The following is a 16,578-nucleotide window of genomic DNA, read 5'->3' on the forward strand; positions in this document are numbered from 1 at the left end:
CGTATACAAAGAACTCAACGCCGTTGCGGAAGAGGATGGGAAACCATTTCAAGCCTCCAGGATGGTAGTGGCAGGATTTAGGCTGCATTTTAAGAAAAATTCCGCCTGTTGTGATACTGTGATTTGTAATAAGAAATATATATATTTGGGAGCGCCTGGGGGGGCTCAGTCGGTTAAGCGTCCGACTCTTGATCTCGGCTCAGGTCAGGATCTTACGATTCCCGGAGCTCCTAACACCCTTGGAATTGCCTCAACGTGGAGAGCCTTAGAGGTGTGTTTTGTTGTGTTAACGAGGTACTTTGGGAGAGCACCTAAGGATAGAGGCAACCAGGTGATTCTAGGGCTGGAACTTTCGGTCCCCACCCCCTGAGCTCCGAGGAGGGCAGGAGGTGGAATCAATCACCGACAGCCAGTGATGTGGTGGAGCCTACATAAAAACCCAGGAGGACGGGGTTGGTGAGTGCATCTTTGTCCCTGAGTTACAAAGGTAAGAGTTACCGACGGAATCTAGGGACGGATCCAGCGGCTGGGGACTTGGTTCACTGGGCGCATAAGGAAACGCAGACTAAGAAGAAAAAGGCAGAATTTTCAACCCCCCGGGTTATTGTTATCTGTAACAGCCAAAATGAAATTACAAGGGTGCTGGTTCAGGCTGCGATGCTGGACCTAGCTTAAGATTTCAGTGGGCCTGAGCTTTGGCCACTAGCCTCGAAGCCACCTAGAAAAGGGGAAACTTCTGCAGGGACAACACAAAGCCCCTCTACGACCTCTGTTCACCAGGAAGGTAGTCGCCACGGGGGAAGGGCGAAACCAAGAAACTATCGAAACTAGGGTGCGCGGTGTGAAGCTATCATTTTGGGGACGGGCGGCCTCATTTTTGTGGATCAGTTTCCTAAGCAACCTTTGCTGAAATGGATTATGAAAGCGACTAATCAGGACTGTCTTTGCTTTTGAATGCCGCCGAGGGGAAGTGCGTGTTTGAGTTGATCCAGACCTAAATAGGAGGTTCTTCCTGAAGGAACAGGCAGCCTAGTGGACCGGACAAAAGCCACCGGAGGATCTGTTAACCCTGAGAAGGGGGACTGCCCCCCCTCCCTCTGTGAATGACTCTGTGGAACGCTCCAGGTAAAGCTGCCCAGAAGTTTCTATGCAAGCCAGGTGGGACTGGTGACTGCTGTAGTTAAGGGGGGGCACCTCATTTAACCTTATTACTGAAAAACGGACAAAACTCAGGGAGGTTTGTCACTTTGTCCGTCCCTGCTTGACCTCCTGTGTCTTACAAATGCTGATAAAAACCTGCGATTAACGAGAGGATAGGAGTAGGCTGAGGGGAGTCTAGGAAATCTTGCCCCCCAAGTGGAAACTTGGAAACGGTTACTACGAGATCGTGACTAGGAGAAATGTGCTCAGAGGGAAACGAAGACCGAGGAGAGTCCCAGGAAACACCCCCCACCCCCGGCAGGGTCGCCATCTTGAGGTGGCTATTCAGAAATGGATGGGGCGCCTGGGTGGCTCAGTCGGTTGGGCCCCTGACTTCGGCTTAGGTCATGATCTCACGGTTGGCCAGTTCCAGCCCTGCATTCGGCTCGCTGCTGTCCGTGCAGAGCCCACTTCGGATCCTCCCTCTCTCTCTCTCTGTTTCTCAAAAATAAACAAAAAAATGGGATGCACAAAATGGGCACAGATGAGGTTAAAAGTTTGAATAGGGCAAAGGAACTCCCTGATGGTCCCCAACCTTAAACGGCCCCAAATAAGTTTGCTGTGTGTACCCCAGTTGGAAGGAATTAAAGAATTCAGAATCCCCAGGAGGCGGGGGAACCACTTTTTTCCCCACATCCCACATTGTCAACGTTCAAAGAGGCACGTAAGAAATAAAACCGGTCCTTGGTAACCGTCGATTTCTAAGGTAATGGCTTTGCACGCCGTAATCATCTGGGGAGCTATGAAAAGATATCCCCATTCTAGGGCACCTGGGTGGCCCAGCTGGTTAAGCCTCCGACTCTTGATTTCAGCTCCGGTCATGATGTCGCCATTGGTGAGTTCAAGCCCCGTATTGGGCTCCACGCTGACAAGTGTGGAGCCTGCCTTGGGATTCTCTCTCTCCCTCTCTCTCTGTCCCTCCCCTGCTCACACTCTGTCTCTCATTCTCTCAAAATAAACATTAAACAAATTTTTTTTTAAATCCCTCCATTCTGATTTCTTTGGTATGACCTGGGCATCAGAATTCTTTAACTCGACCCAGGGGGTTCTAATAAGTGGCCAGGGGTGAACTGCATTGCTGTAGGGCAGCAGCTCAACCTTACATGTGCTTGCAAATCCCCAGGGGCTTTGGTGAACTGCAAATTGACTCTGTAAATCTGGGTTGGGACAAGATGCCGCATTAAAAAAAAGAAAATTGGCCAATGGTACTGTAAATTGGTACAGCTTCTTAGAACAATCGACTATTAAACAAAATACAGCATACCTATATGCTCTGACCGGAGTTCTCCAATTAGGTAGTCTTTTTTTTTTTTTTTTTTTAATTTTTAAACATTTATTTTTGAGAGAGACCGAGTGTGAGCAGGGGAGGGGCAGAGAGAAAAGGAGAGACACAATCCAAAGCAGGCTCCAGGCTCCGAGCTGTCCGCACAGAGCCCGACGTGGGGCTCGAACTCACAAGCCATGAGATCATGACCAGAGCTGAAGGTAGGACGCTTAAGCGACTGAGCCCCCCCAGGCACCCCGTCCAGTTAGGTAGTCTCTTATGAACATGTGCACCTATGTGCAAGATGACCCGTGTATGCAAAAATTCCTCACACTGGAGCCCGTGCACTGGCCTAAATGCCCATCGGTAGGGGACCGGGGAGATAAAAGCTAGGGCCTCCGCAAAATGCCATAGAAGACTCCATAGCTCAAGATCCAGTGAGGCCGGCCACATAGGCTAGTGGGATAATCCATAAAACACGCTGTCACATGGAAATAAGGTAGAAATGATAGGAATGTTTACAGACCTATTGCTGTAAATACAGACCATCTAGAGGAGGATATGTGACCCACTGGGAACCGGGGTTGCCTTCGGGGAGAAGTGGGAGGTGGGGATTGAGCAAAAAACCCAGACTTGATTTAGTCAAACTTCCATGAACAAGCTTGTTTTGATTGATGGGTGGGGACAGAACAATTCAGCGAAGCATTTTTTTTTTTTAATGTTTATTTATTTTGAGAGAGCTGGAGAGAGGAAGGGGCAGAGAGAGAATCCCAAGCAGGCTCTGTGCTGACAGCACAGACCCGGATGCGGGGCTGGATCTCCCGAACAATGAGATCATAACCGGAGCCTAAAGCAACAGTCGGATGCTTAACTGACTGAGCCACCTAGGCGCCCCTCAGCTAAGCATTTTCAAGGCAAACAAATGGGAATTGGGAGAGTCTTAATGAAGTCCTGTGGAGAAAGGTGGTTCTTCATAGTAAGCTGCTTCCTGGAATCCAAAACCTGGGGAGATTTCCTTCTGCTTTCTAGGAGCACAGGGCTCAGGCAGCGTTCAATATCCTTGTTGGAGAGAAGGAACGAGGTGTATTTTTTCGTGGCAAATCTTTTTGTACCTTTCTTTTTTTTTTTTTTTTTTTTTTTTTTTTTTTTTTTTTTTTTTTTTTGAGAGTGTGCATGTGGACTGGGGGAGAAGGGCAGAGGAGGAGAGAGCATCCCAAGCAGGCGCCACGCTCAGCGCAGGGCTCGACACGCGACTCGACCCTACAGTCCCCGCGGCGTGAGTTGAGCCGAAATCAAGAGTTGGACGCTCAACCGACTGAGCCCCCCGGGTGCCCCCTTTTGTACTTTGGAGTTCGGCCCCAAAATAAACTCAAATAGAGAGTTTGAAAATTTTACACGGATGAAAACAAGACCATGAATCCCAGAAACCCCTTTTCTTGCTACGGTTTAGAGTTCTTCCAAAATGGTTCTGGATGTAGAAGGAAGTCTTAGGCCGTGCTTATGGAAGCTTGGGTGGAAATGCCGAGAGCTTAGAAATGTTCCCAGGGTTTTGATAACTCAGTTCTGAGTTTCACCCGTACAGATAAGCGGGTTAAGCCGGCCTACCACACCACAGAAATGGCCTCTATCTCTCTCGGGGATCAGTTTCGCAGGCAGGCATTGTATTCCGTTCCCACAAATGTGCTGTTTCCGAACCTCCGCTTGGACAAATGAGAACAGATCCTGAAACGGGAGATGTGCTCTAGCCCACGTGTATGCAAAAAAGAAGCAGAGGGACATTCATTTTCTGCTGAAAGGGATTTTGTGAAGCACTGCGTTTCTATGACACTGAGCCCTTGTTAACAGCCGACTGAGGATGATGTGATCGAGTTTGGGGATTTCCTCCACTCCTGGGGTCTGCTCTTTTTTTTTTCTTTTTTTTTCTTTTTTTTAAGTTTATTAAGTTTTTGAGAGCACAGGAAGGGAAGGTCCGAGACTGAATCCTAAGCAGGCTCCACGCTGTCAGCATGGAGCCCAACGTGGGGTTCGAACTCACGAACCGGAAGATCATGACCTGAGCCGAGGTCAAGAGTCAGACGTCGAACTGATGGAGCCACCCAGGCGCCCCTCTGCTCTTTTCCTAATACACGTTTTTGGCCTCCGCCAGGAGCCTTCTTGGACTCTTCTGTCATCAGCTGTGTCGGAGTTTGGCCTCTTGCTCTACAGGTGTTTCGGGCAGTGATTACGCATCCAAAATGTGGGCCTTAGCAGGACCCGGGTTGTGCAGCGCATTTGTTCAGTTGATCTGCCTCTTAGCCCCAGAAACCTGACTGTGATTGCCACAGTCGACCCGTTCAATTCCCTTAATAGCTAAAAGGCTTCTTTTGCTAACGATAAAATGACAACAGAAAAGTTAGTCAAAATTAAATCCTCTCTAAGGAAGTGAACTATATATAGCTTCCTAAATAGTTAAGTGTAGCACATGGAGATTTCTCAGGACAAGGCTGGAGACCGACTGCTTGTGACCTCGACTCCCAAGTTCCCTACACGTGGACATGGCTGATGCTAACACAGTAAGGCCCGAGAGAGACCCGGCAGTGCCCTAGGCCAGCCGTCGGCATGTAGCGTGCAGGCCTTCAGCGGCAGGAGCGGAGATCCACCCCAGTTGGGGACTAGCGCCTGTGCTTGGAAATCAATATCGAGTGCAAGAGGAAACTGAGGCAGCCTGTGGTTGGGAGACACAACTTTCCTCTAATGGTATGCTTAGGCTCCCACACTTCCCAGCAGCTTTGCCAAAACTCGTCCTAAATTATTTTTTTTAACTTAGTTTGAGAACGAGAGCGCGCACGTGAGCCGGGCAGAGGCAGAGAGAGGGGGAGAAAACCCCAAGCAGGCTCTGAACTGTCAGCACAGAGCCTGACTCAGGGCTTGAACTCACAACCCGTGAGACCGTGACCTGAGCTGAAACCAAGAGCCGGACAGTTAACCGACTGAGCCACCCAGGCGTCCCCAGATTTTCTGCTTCTGTTTGCTAACTTGATTGCTGGCCTTGGGCCCTCTTGTCACCTGGCCCCAGGCTGCTGGACGTTTCCTGCCAGCCTTATGAGGAAGGTTACTTTGTTATATTCAGGTGCTCTGTGTTTCCCAATTCTAGTAAGTCTGAGTCTTGGGTGATTTCTGTTAGTGGAGGATACGGCCTTTGAGGATTGTGTTTTTAAGATTTAGATTCTGATGTCCCCAGCTGTTAGAGCACAGATTTAAGAAATCCCAGCAAGTTGCATTTTTCCTGTGACGGTCTAGAATTCTCTGTTGACTTGGGCATGTGGCATCCTGGGCTTTGTCTTTCTAAGTTGGGCTGACTTGTTGAGGGTTAGAGCCATAGGGTTGTTGGTGCAGGAGAGCAACTCCTAGATTGAAAAGGACCCAGAACGTTGCCCTTGGCACAGAAGTCGCCGATAGTTCGGGTGTCTCTCATTCAAATAGACCCACTGACTCTTCCCACGCAACTTCTCGACCCCCATTGTTGGGCTGCACAAATACAGGTTCATTGCAGATTATTTTGTTGGAATGGAATTTTGCCACATCGCATATTGAATAATATTAGCGGAAAACAGTTTGAGCTCGAGACCCCTGTTTATTTTGAAGAGGAATCCTCTCTACATAGGAAATGGTAACCGTATTCTCTCCAGGGAGGGATATTGAGTGACGGGAGGACCCAGGCTAAGTGGGAGGTGGCCTTCTCCCTTGATGCTTCGGAATCTTTCCGATTTCTTGGCACGGAGGAAGTACTATGCTTTTTCTAAGTTTCAAAACAACGAAAAGTGGGGGCGCCTGGGTGGCTCAGTCGGTTGAGCATCCGACTTCGGCCCAGGTCACCATCTCCCGGCCCGTGAGTTCGAGCCCCGCATCGGGCTCTGTGTTGACAGCTCACAGCCTGGAGCCTGCTTCAGATTCTAGGTCTCCCTCTCTCTCTCTGCCCTGTCCCACTGTCTCTCATGCTCTCTCTGTCTCTCAAAAATGAATAAACATTAAAAAAGTTAAAACAAAAAATGAATTAACTCCTAAAAAGGAACTAGACGATGAAAATGGGATTCTCCTTGGACTATGTGGATACCTTAGCGTTACCTGGTTCATTGAATTCTCTGTCTGACCTGCTGCTGTCATTTTGCCTTCGTTCATTTGCTCCTGGGAAGAGGAATTAACTGGACTGCCTTTGCTTCCAGTGATGGTCAGCTTTCAGTTAAAGGTCGGCCTTTTTTTAATTTATTATTTCTTTGATTTTTTTTTTTTTAAAGCTTATTGATTTCTTTTGAGAGAGACAGAGACAGCGTGAGCAGGGGAGTGGCAGAGAGGGGGAGAGAATCCCAAGCAGGCTCTGTGCTCAATCCCATGAACGGGCAAGATCACCACCTGAACCGAGATCAAGAGTTGGAAGCTTAACCGACTGAGCCGCTCAGGCGCCCTAAAGGTAGTCTTTAAAACATTCACGTACATGTATAGGCACAGAAGTACCTCAAAGAGAAAGTAACTGTGTAACATTACAATGTTCTTCCCACTTAAAAACATGAGGGATATTTTACTTTAAGAGCGGGGAGCTGCTAACAGAGGTACAACATTTCTAAACCAACATACGGAAAATATTACAGACCAAGACATGAATGAGTCCTGAATTAGATCCAGGAGATGTCCTGGTTATAATTATAAACACTTAATGAAATCACAGACCCAGAAATGTGGCAATATGAAACCCTCAGCTCTTAGCCAGAGGTGAGCAAAGACTTTTTTTTTTTAATTCGAAAGCCAATGATTTATAATACTTCAAGTTGAACCTAGCCTTCTCGTTACATTTATTCATGAAAATGATAAATGGGCCACTTCCCGATGAATGAACAGATTTCCTACCATTCGTTGGAAGATATACTACAAAAGGGGGAAAATGTCACTCAGCGAAACCTCTATGTTTCTTTACTTTCTGGACAACTGAAACTGACATGAAAAATGAGTGCCTTGTGAATGTTGAAGTTAGACCTCCCATCAGGACTCCCAAGGGTAGGATCTCAGGGATAGCAAAGCATAGAGGCCCTAAATTACTATGTCGAACTTTCTTTTAGTTTTTAAATTTTATTTAAGTCCAAGTTAGTTAACATACCGTGTAAAATGATTTCAGGAGTAGAATTTAGTGATTGCTCGCTTACATGTAACACCCAGTGTTCATCCCAACAAGTGCCCTCCTTAATGACCATCACCCATTTAGCCCCTCCCCCCACCCAACACCCTTCCAGCAGCCCTCGGTTTGTTCTCTGTATTTAAGTCTCTTATGGTTTGCCTCCCTCTCTTTTTATCTTACTTTTCCATCCCTTTGCCTGTGTTCGTCTGTTTCTTAAATTCCACATAGGAGTGAAATCCTGGATTTGTCTTTCTCTAATTGTGCTTAGCATAATACGCTCTAGTCCTATCCACGTTGTTGCAAGTGACAAGATTTCATTCCTTTTGATCACCGAGTAGAGTGTGTGTGTGTGTGTGTGTGTGTGTGTGTGTGTGTACACACCACATCTTTATCCACTTGTCAGTCAGTGGACATTTGGGCTCTTTTCTATAATTTGGCTATTGTTAACAGGGCTGCTATAAACACTGGGGTGTATGTGCCCCATCGATCAGCATTTTTGTATCCTTTGGATAAATACCTAGTAGTGCAATTCTTGGGTCACAGGGTAGTTCTATTCTTAATTTTTTGAGGAACTTCCACCCTGTTGTCCACAGTGGCTGTACCAGTTTGGCATTCCCACCAACAGTGCAAGAGGGTTCCCATTTCTCCACATCCTCACCAACAGCTGTTGTTTCCTGAGTTGTTCATTTGAGCCATTCTGACAGGTGTGAGGTGGTATCTCATTGAGGGTTTTGATTTGTATTTCCCTGACGATGAGTGATGTTGAGCATCTTTTCATGTGTCTCTTAGCCCTCTGGATGGCATCCTTGGAAAAGTGTCTGTTCGTGTCTTTTGCCCATTTCTTCACTGGATTACTTGTGTTGAGTTTGAGAAGTTCTTTGTAGATTTTGGATACTAACCCTTGATGTGATATGTCATCTGCAAATATCTCCTCCCATTCTGTTGGCTGCCTTTTCGTTAATTGCTTCCTTTGCTGTGCAGAAGGTTTTGTATCTTGATGAGGTCCCAATAGTTCATTTTTGACTATGTCGAACTTTCTGAACTGAGGCAGAGCAAGGCCTGTGAGGAGATTATGGAGAGGGTCTGGAATACTACCCCAGACATTGGAACGGAAGAGGCGGTGCCTATAAGCTTGCCGATCCATTGTAACGTAATAGGAAACAGCTGCTATCAGACCCAAGCGTTGAGCAGAGTTAAAAGCAGTGGGTCTCTGAGTTGCAAGCTGAACTTAGAGTTGGTCCTGGTAAAAGGAGTCACCTTTCCAAACCTGCCATTTTTTCTTTCTCCTCAGTGCTGCTTTTGTATTTCAGCTTCGACAATACCTTGTCCCTCACAGTGGATTCTTTCCTACAATTCTCAGTCTCAAATTCTCTTCTCCCTCACAATTCTTTCTTTCCCACAATGCCTTTCTCTCCCATGGTGCCCAGGCTCTCCTACAGTTCTCCATAGTTTCCTACAATTTGTTTTCCTTTACAGTTCCATTCTCTGTTCTTTTCTGCCACGATTTCCCATCAGCCCCTACAATTCTCCCATTTTTTCAGAATTTTTTTTTCAGTCTGTTTACATTCCCTCCGTGCTTCCCACAGGTCTCGCTGACATTCCTACAAGTTTCAGTATTACAATTTTTATCTCCATCGTTCTAGACTCTAACAATTTTGTTTTTGCTAAAATGACTCTATAGCCTTTCCGCCAAGTCTCCGCTGCTCCAAGTCTGTTCTTCCCATAACTATTTGCATCTCTTATAATCCTCCAATTTCCCACAGTTCTTGGTATTCTAATTGTCATCTCCTTCACAATTCCCCATTCTCTCTCAAAATTTTATTTTCATTCTGCTAATTCTCCACTAGCCCATTTCTCTTCCACACCCAGCTCCCACACACGATCGCCCCTTGTCTCCTGCAGTTGCCCCTCAATTTTTTTTTATTCTGATAATTCTCCATTCACATTTCTTCTGCCCATCTCTCACCATTCTTTCCCATAAATTTTCTTCTTTCCCACAAGTCCCTGCCATTCCCCCAAGTCCCTGTATTTTATTTACTTATTTTTTAGCATTTTATTTATTTTTTGAGAGACAGAGAGAGACAGAGCATGAGCGGGGGAAGGGCAGAGAGAGAGAGAGGGAGTCACAGAATCCGAAGCAGGCTCCAGGCTCTGAGCTGTCAGCACAGAGCCCAACGCGGGGCTCGAACTCACAAACCATGAGATCATGACCTGAGCTGAAGTTGGACACCTAACCAGCTGAGCCACCCAGGCACCCCAAGTCCCTGGGTTTTAATTCCCATGCTCTCCCACAATTCCCCATCCTTCCCACAGTTATATGTAGTTCCCACAATTTTCTCTATGATTCCCAGTATTCTAATTTCCGTCTCTTAATTCTGCAATCTTTTTCAGAATTTTAAAAAATGTTTATTTTTTTGAACGTTTATTCTTGAGAGAGAAAGAGAGAGCGAGCCAGCGCACAGGCAGGGAAGGGGCAGAGAGAGAGAGGGAGGGAGACACAGAATCTGAAGCAGGCTCCTGGGGCACGAACCCACAGACTCTGAGATCACGACCTGAGCCAACGTCTGACACTTAACCTACTGAGCCACCCAGCTGCATCTCAGAATGTATTTTCATTCTGATAAATCCCCACTCTGCCATTTCTCTTCTTCACAGAGCTTTCCAGTCTTTCCCATAATTCCCCTTCTTTCCCACTAGTCTTTGCTTCTCCCACAATATCCTTTCCTTTCGTAAGGATATTCCTTCCTTTGCTCTCCTACAAGTCCCCGTCCTGCCTACACTGAGACGCCGCTCTCCTATTTCTTCATTTTCTCCCACAATTCTCTTTACAATTCCGAGTAGTCTAATTTCCATCTTTAACTTTGTATTTTCTCTCACAGTTCCCTTTGCTCTGATAATTGTCCATTTTCTTTCACAGTTCTCCTCTACCCCCAACTCTCCGTTTGTTCCCACAGTTCCCTATCTCCCCACCCCCCAACTCTACATCCACCCCATGGTTGTGTGCAGCCCATAATTCTCCAGTCCCTCCCCCAATTCTGTCTTTACAACTCTCGGGATTGGAATTCCCTGGTTAACGATGCAGCCTACCCACAGTTGCCACTTCACGCTGTTCTGTCTGTCAAGGAAAGGAGGTTGTGCCGGAAGGGAAGCCATTTACTTCATCAAGAAAGTTGCTGTGAAGAAGGAAGTCATGCCCCCTGAGCACTGCTGAGAAACATAGTCAGATTTGCTTTCTAGTACAAGCTTCTTATCCTGGTTTGGGCCAGTAACTAGCGGTTCCTGGCCCTTGAGTAACTCTGCCCTTTACTTAGAGTCTAGGTCCCGTTGCATACAGGAACAGTCGCTGAGTCCGTAAGGAGAGAAAGGAATTAATGAATTTTGAAAAAGACTCATTCGATAGTGCTTAGGGAACATTGGTAACATGCCGGGCCCTGTGTTAAGTGTTGGGAATACAAAAGTGAGCACCCCGGATGAAGTCCCTGCTTGAGGGCCAGGGCCCTCAATCATGGCACAGGACATCTACCTGCTTGCTCAGAAATGTCTCATCCCTGACCACGGCCACCTTCGTGGAGCTCAGTACCAAAGCTAAGGTGTCTCTTGTGGGTCTGCGCACCTGGAAGTCTCCCCTAGGCAAAGTCAAGGAGCCGGTGAAGGTGGCCGCTGATGTAGGCACAGTCTAGGTGAGGATAGCCTATCCGTGTCTATCAAGAGGAAGAATGAGGTGGGAGAAGCCATCCAAGAGAAGGTTGTCAAGCAAGAGGAACTCTTCATCACTGGCAAGTGAGGACCCACCTTCTTTGAGAGAATCCTAGCAAAAGAGGCCCGTCAGAAGACTTCGAAGGATCTGACGCAGAACTGTTTGGACGTCTGTTTGATTCACTGGTCACCGGGATTGCAGCCTGGGAAGGACTTTTTCTCCAAAGACAATAAGGCAGTGGCCTCACCAGTAAATTAACATTCTTGGGAGCCTGGGGGGCTGTGGAGGAGCTGGTAGATGAGGGGCTGGTGAGAGTCTTTGCAGTCTTCCACCACTTCCAGATCAAAAGGCTCTTGAACAAACCTGGACTGAAATAGAAGCAAATACCCCACACGAGAAAAAAATGGATCTAATACTGCCATTCCAAGGGCATCCCCGTTACAACTGACAGCCTTCTGGGCTCTCCTGAAGGACTCTGGGCCAAGTCCAAGGACTTTTCGCTTCTGGAGGGTCCCAAGATCAAGGTGATTGATGCAGAGCCCAAAAAACCCACAGCCCAGGGTCTGATTCAGTTCCCCATCCAGGGGAAGAGGGCTGGAATCCCCAAGTCTGCGACAGTGGCATGCATTGTTGAGGACATCAAGGCTTTTGACTTTAAACTGAGTAATGATGAGATGGTGACCATACCTAACTCAGTAGAACTGGAGGGCCAAGCACTGTGGATTCTAGCTCTCACTTAGAGGATTTATCCCTTTAGTGCAGACTTATTGAAGCTGAATCTCTTGATAAGATTACCTGGCAGGTTCTCTCTCTTGACCTGACTGCAGTGTAACTCTCTCTACCCGAGTCCCCTTTTAGCCAAGCCGATCTGAAATCCCAGTGACCCTGGCCTTGCTGTAGGCCAGAATCTAGGCAGGGTTGTGTCTAGGTCAGTACGGTTAGCTAGGAGCAGATTATCACAGGGAGATCGAACTGATAAACAAATTACCATCTTTGTTCTTTTTTTCAATTATTTGATCCGATCACTGGGGAACACTGTAAGGATTTGAGGATTAAAAAAAAAAATAAAAGACGAATAATGGCACAAAAAATAAGTCCCTCCTCTTGTGGAATTTATGTCTCCGTAAACAAATTGCTCGACTTATGCACAATCCAACACAGAATTTCCAAGTGCGAGAAACGCCGTGAAGAAAATGAAGCAGGTGGTGTGGCAGAGATGGAGGGGTAGTGACGCTACCCAAGGTGGGGTGTGGGGAAGCCAGGTTGGAGCCCCCGGGAGCTTGTCAGAAAGGCAGAATCGCAGCCTCGCACCCCCAGCCCCTTGAACCACGGAGTCGCAAGTCTGCATTGTAACAGATCGGCCTGCACGGTACAGATTGAGAGCTTTGGATACAGCCTCAGATGTGGTCATCTGGAAAGACTTCTCCAAGGAGGTGACATCTGAGCTGGAACCTGAATGGTGCGAAGGACCCAGCCAAGTAAAGATGAGGACAGAGCGTAGTCCCGACCGTGGGATCGGCAAAGGAAAGCCTTCTCCGATGAGGACGAGCAGAGGAAGGTCCGTGGGGCCTGCAGAAAGGGTGGCCTGAATGAATGAAGCCAGCAACCCCCGCCCCTTACAGTTCAGGACTTCTTACTCACCAGGACCCGCCCTCTCTGTCACATCTGTATCAAGGGCCAGGTTATCATTCTGTTTAATATTTTCAACATTAGGGGCACCTGGGTGGCTCAGTTGGTCAAGCGTCCGACTTCAGCTTGGGTTCCGATCCCATGGTTCATGATTTCGAGCCCCGCATCAGGCTCCAAGCTGACAGCGCGGGGCCTGCTTGGGATTCTCTCTCTGCCCCTCCCCCACTTGCGTTCTGTGTCCCAAAATAAATGAACTTAAAAAAAAAATTCAACATTATAAAAACTTCAGAGGATAGATCAATAAATGGTCATTTGAGTCTTTCCTCGAACTCTTAAAAAAAATTTGACTCCCTTGACCATTCAAAGAATGCTCTAAAATGGTGGATGATGGTGTCTTCATTTGGATCAGTCCCCACGTCTTATCTGAACCCCAGTTCCGTGCTTCCACGTGTACCCAGGACGTCACTTGTTGAATGTTTCTCTTCCAGCTAAACCTGTCCGTGACTCGACTCTGCGTTTCTCTTACCAATGTGACCCTTTTTTAGCTCCTTGCTTTCTCCCCGTGGGAAGTTCATTGGCTCATTTATATCTGATATCAAATCTTACTGGGTTGTTTTTTCTTGGCTCCTTCGACCTTTTGCCTTTAATCCCTACTGCCAGAGTCCTAAAGCCATCATTTTTCCGACAAGGTCTAGGTTCTCCATCCCCATAGATTCCAGTCCCTGCTCTCCATTTCCAGGAATGAACAGGACACTTAAGGGTGAAAGGGTCTGTCCTTTACTCCGGAATTAAGATGCAGGAAGAATTAAAAAAAAAAACAAAACACCACAGGTCTAAATTCAGGGTAGCATCTTCATAACATAGAAAGTATGGACTGCCGTCAAAACCCATATTTTGGGGCGCCGGGGTGGCTCAGTCGGTGAAGCGTCCGAGTTCGGCTCACGTCATGACCTCACCATTCGTGGGTTCGAGCCCCGCGTCGGGCTCTGTGCTGACAGCTCGGAGCCTGGAACCTGCTTCAGATTCTGTGTCTCCCTCACTCGTTCTGCCCCTCCCCTGCTCACACTCTGTCTCTCTCTCTCTCTCTCTCAAAAATAAACATTAAAAACATAAAAACCCATATTTTATTTCAAACGCCAGTCCAGTCTCCATCCGCTCCAAACTCCCAATAATGATAATAAAACACGTTTAAGCTCCCTAAAGTCTAGCACTATAACCTTCGTGCCATCAGCTTTCTCTCCAAATAGAGATTCTGGCGACTTAAATGCCAGAGGCTCCTGGTAGCTGCTTTAGGCAGCTAACGTGACTGATTTTGAATGTCAACATGTATAATGCTCAGAGGCTGACCTTTGCAGAACCGCTAACTATATTCTTGGTGTCCTCTTCCACTGACCACAACGCGGGAGTCATTTTAATGGGACTTCCCTTTTTCTTCTACGAGAAGGGCAGAGCGGCTACTACAGTGACAGGCCTCTATTGTGGCTGAACGGTGGGAAAAGGCATTTTGACAGGAAATACAACCCTCTGATCCCCGATGAGGCCCTCACGCTCAAAATGTTTGTCACCCAGTTGAAGGTTGGGAGCTTGCACTTGGGATCGACCACAGTGTCCCGGGTTTGAGGACTTTGCACAGGTAAATGTCAAATGGTCTGGTGTTTCTCCTGACTTCTTTCTCCAAAAACTCGGACCAAATGGCATGTTGATTCAGTTCAGCTTCGGCTCCCTGAATATTCTTACATTCTGTTTCAAGTTGAGAAAAATGTGCATGTGTGTGTAGAATGGCTTCCTTAAACCTTTGAAAAGCCCTTCTTTCAGTTTGCAATTTAATATTTAGTAAGTTAAAATTTCACCCACAAGTGACTAATGTGGCCCCATTTTTTTCTTTTTTTTTTTTTCAGAATTCTTAATTTTTTTAAATTTACATCCAAATTAGCGTGTAATGTCCCTTATCCATTTACCCATCTAGCCCATCCCCTGCTCCCACACCCCCTCTAGTAGCCCTCTGTTCTCCATACTTAAGAGTCTCTTATGTTTTGTTCCCCCTCCCTGTTTGTATGTTATTTTTGTTTCCCTTCCCTGATGTTCATCTGTTTTGTCTCTTAAAGTCCTCATATGAGTGAAGTCCTAGGAGTTTTGTCTTTCTCTGAATGACTAATTTCACTTAGTGTAATACCCTCCAGTTCCATCCACGTAGTTGCAAATGGCAAGATTTCATTCTTTTTGATTGCCGAGTAATACTCCATTGTGCGTGTGTGTGTGTGTGTGTGTATATATATACATACACACACATATATATGTACATATATATGTACATATATATATACACACATACCACATTTTCTTTATCCATTCATCCATCGATGGACATTTGGGCTCTTTCCATACTTTGGCTATGGTCAATAGGGCTGCTATAAACATGGGGTGCATGTGTCCCTTTGAAACAGCACACCTGTATCCATTGGATAAATACCTAGTCGTGCCATTGCTGGGTCGTAGGGTCGTTCTACTTTTAATTTTTTGAGGAACCTCCACACTGTTTTCCAGAGAGGCTGCACCAGCTTGCATTCCCACCAGCAGCGCAAGAAGGATCCTCTTTCTCCGCATCCTCGCCAACATCTGTTGCCGTGGCCCCGTGATTTAACTTCACAGGCGACTTAGGTCTCTCTCAACTCTCAATCCAAGAGTGAGAGACGCGTCCTAGCCGTGGACAAAATAGTCTGGAGATCGCACATCAAGGTTGTTCTGCTAAGATGTGGAAATGTGCAGTGACAGAAATGAAAGCGTGTGTGAGTGTAGCTGGCTGGGCTCGCTGGGGATCTTCCTTCTACAACAGGGATTGGCAAACTATGGTCTATGGGCCACATCCTCTCCACGGTCTGTTTTTGTCCGTTCCGGGAGCTGAGAATGGCTTTTACATTTTTAAATGGTTGAAAAAACATCAAAAGAGTGTTTCTCAACACACAAAAATTACGTGAAACTGAAATGTCAAGGTCCATAAATAAAGTTTTATTGGAACATGGCCACATTCGTGCGTGTTTGTATCAACTATGACTGCTTTTGCTCTACCCCTGCAGGGTTGAGTAGTTAGGACAAAGACCACATGACCTGCAAACCCTAAATTATTTGTTCTTTGGCCCTTTGCGAACAAGTTTGCCAACCTCTACTCCATAGGACCATCTTTCCATTACTCTTGTCTCTCTCCGAACTCCTGTGGCCAGAGCCCTGGGCCGTCTGCTCCTCAGAAGGTCCAAAAAGCATGTGCTTCTTGGTTAAATTGTATAGATGTGCAGTAGCCTAGGTCTTAAGCAAAAGGAATTCTTTCTTTTTTTTTTTTTAATGTTTGTTTATTTTGATAGACAGCATTTGCGCGCGAGTAGTAGAGGGGCAGAGAGGGAGAGGGGGGATCCCAAGGTCCGCCTGGTCAATGCTGAGCCTGATGTGGGGCTCCACCTCGCAAACCATGAGATCATGACCTGAGCTGAAATGAAGAATCAGAATCTTGCCCGACCGAGCCACCCGGGTGCCCCAAGAGTTCTTGAGGGTTCTACATATCCTAGACCAGAGTAAGAGCTAGCGCTAGCCAGTGGTGAAGAGACCGAGCGTGGATGTTTGCCGGAGATGCTTAGAGTACCCCACTTCTCC

The 16,578-nt window shown here is 46.8% G+C and overlaps 1 pseudogene; it reads left to right on the top strand.

Moving 5' to 3' along the window:
- The first annotated feature begins 10,754 nt into the window (after positions 1–10,754).
- Positions 10,755–12,160, top strand: LOC101092242 (annotated as a pseudogene).
- Positions 12,161–16,578: the final 4,418 nt, after the last annotated feature.

The sequence above is a fragment of the Felis catus genome, chromosome X, assembly GCF_018350175.1.
Source record: "Felis catus isolate Fca126 chromosome X, F.catus_Fca126_mat1.0, whole genome shotgun sequence".
NCBI classification, from domain to species: domain Eukaryota; kingdom Metazoa; phylum Chordata; class Mammalia; order Carnivora; family Felidae; genus Felis; species Felis catus.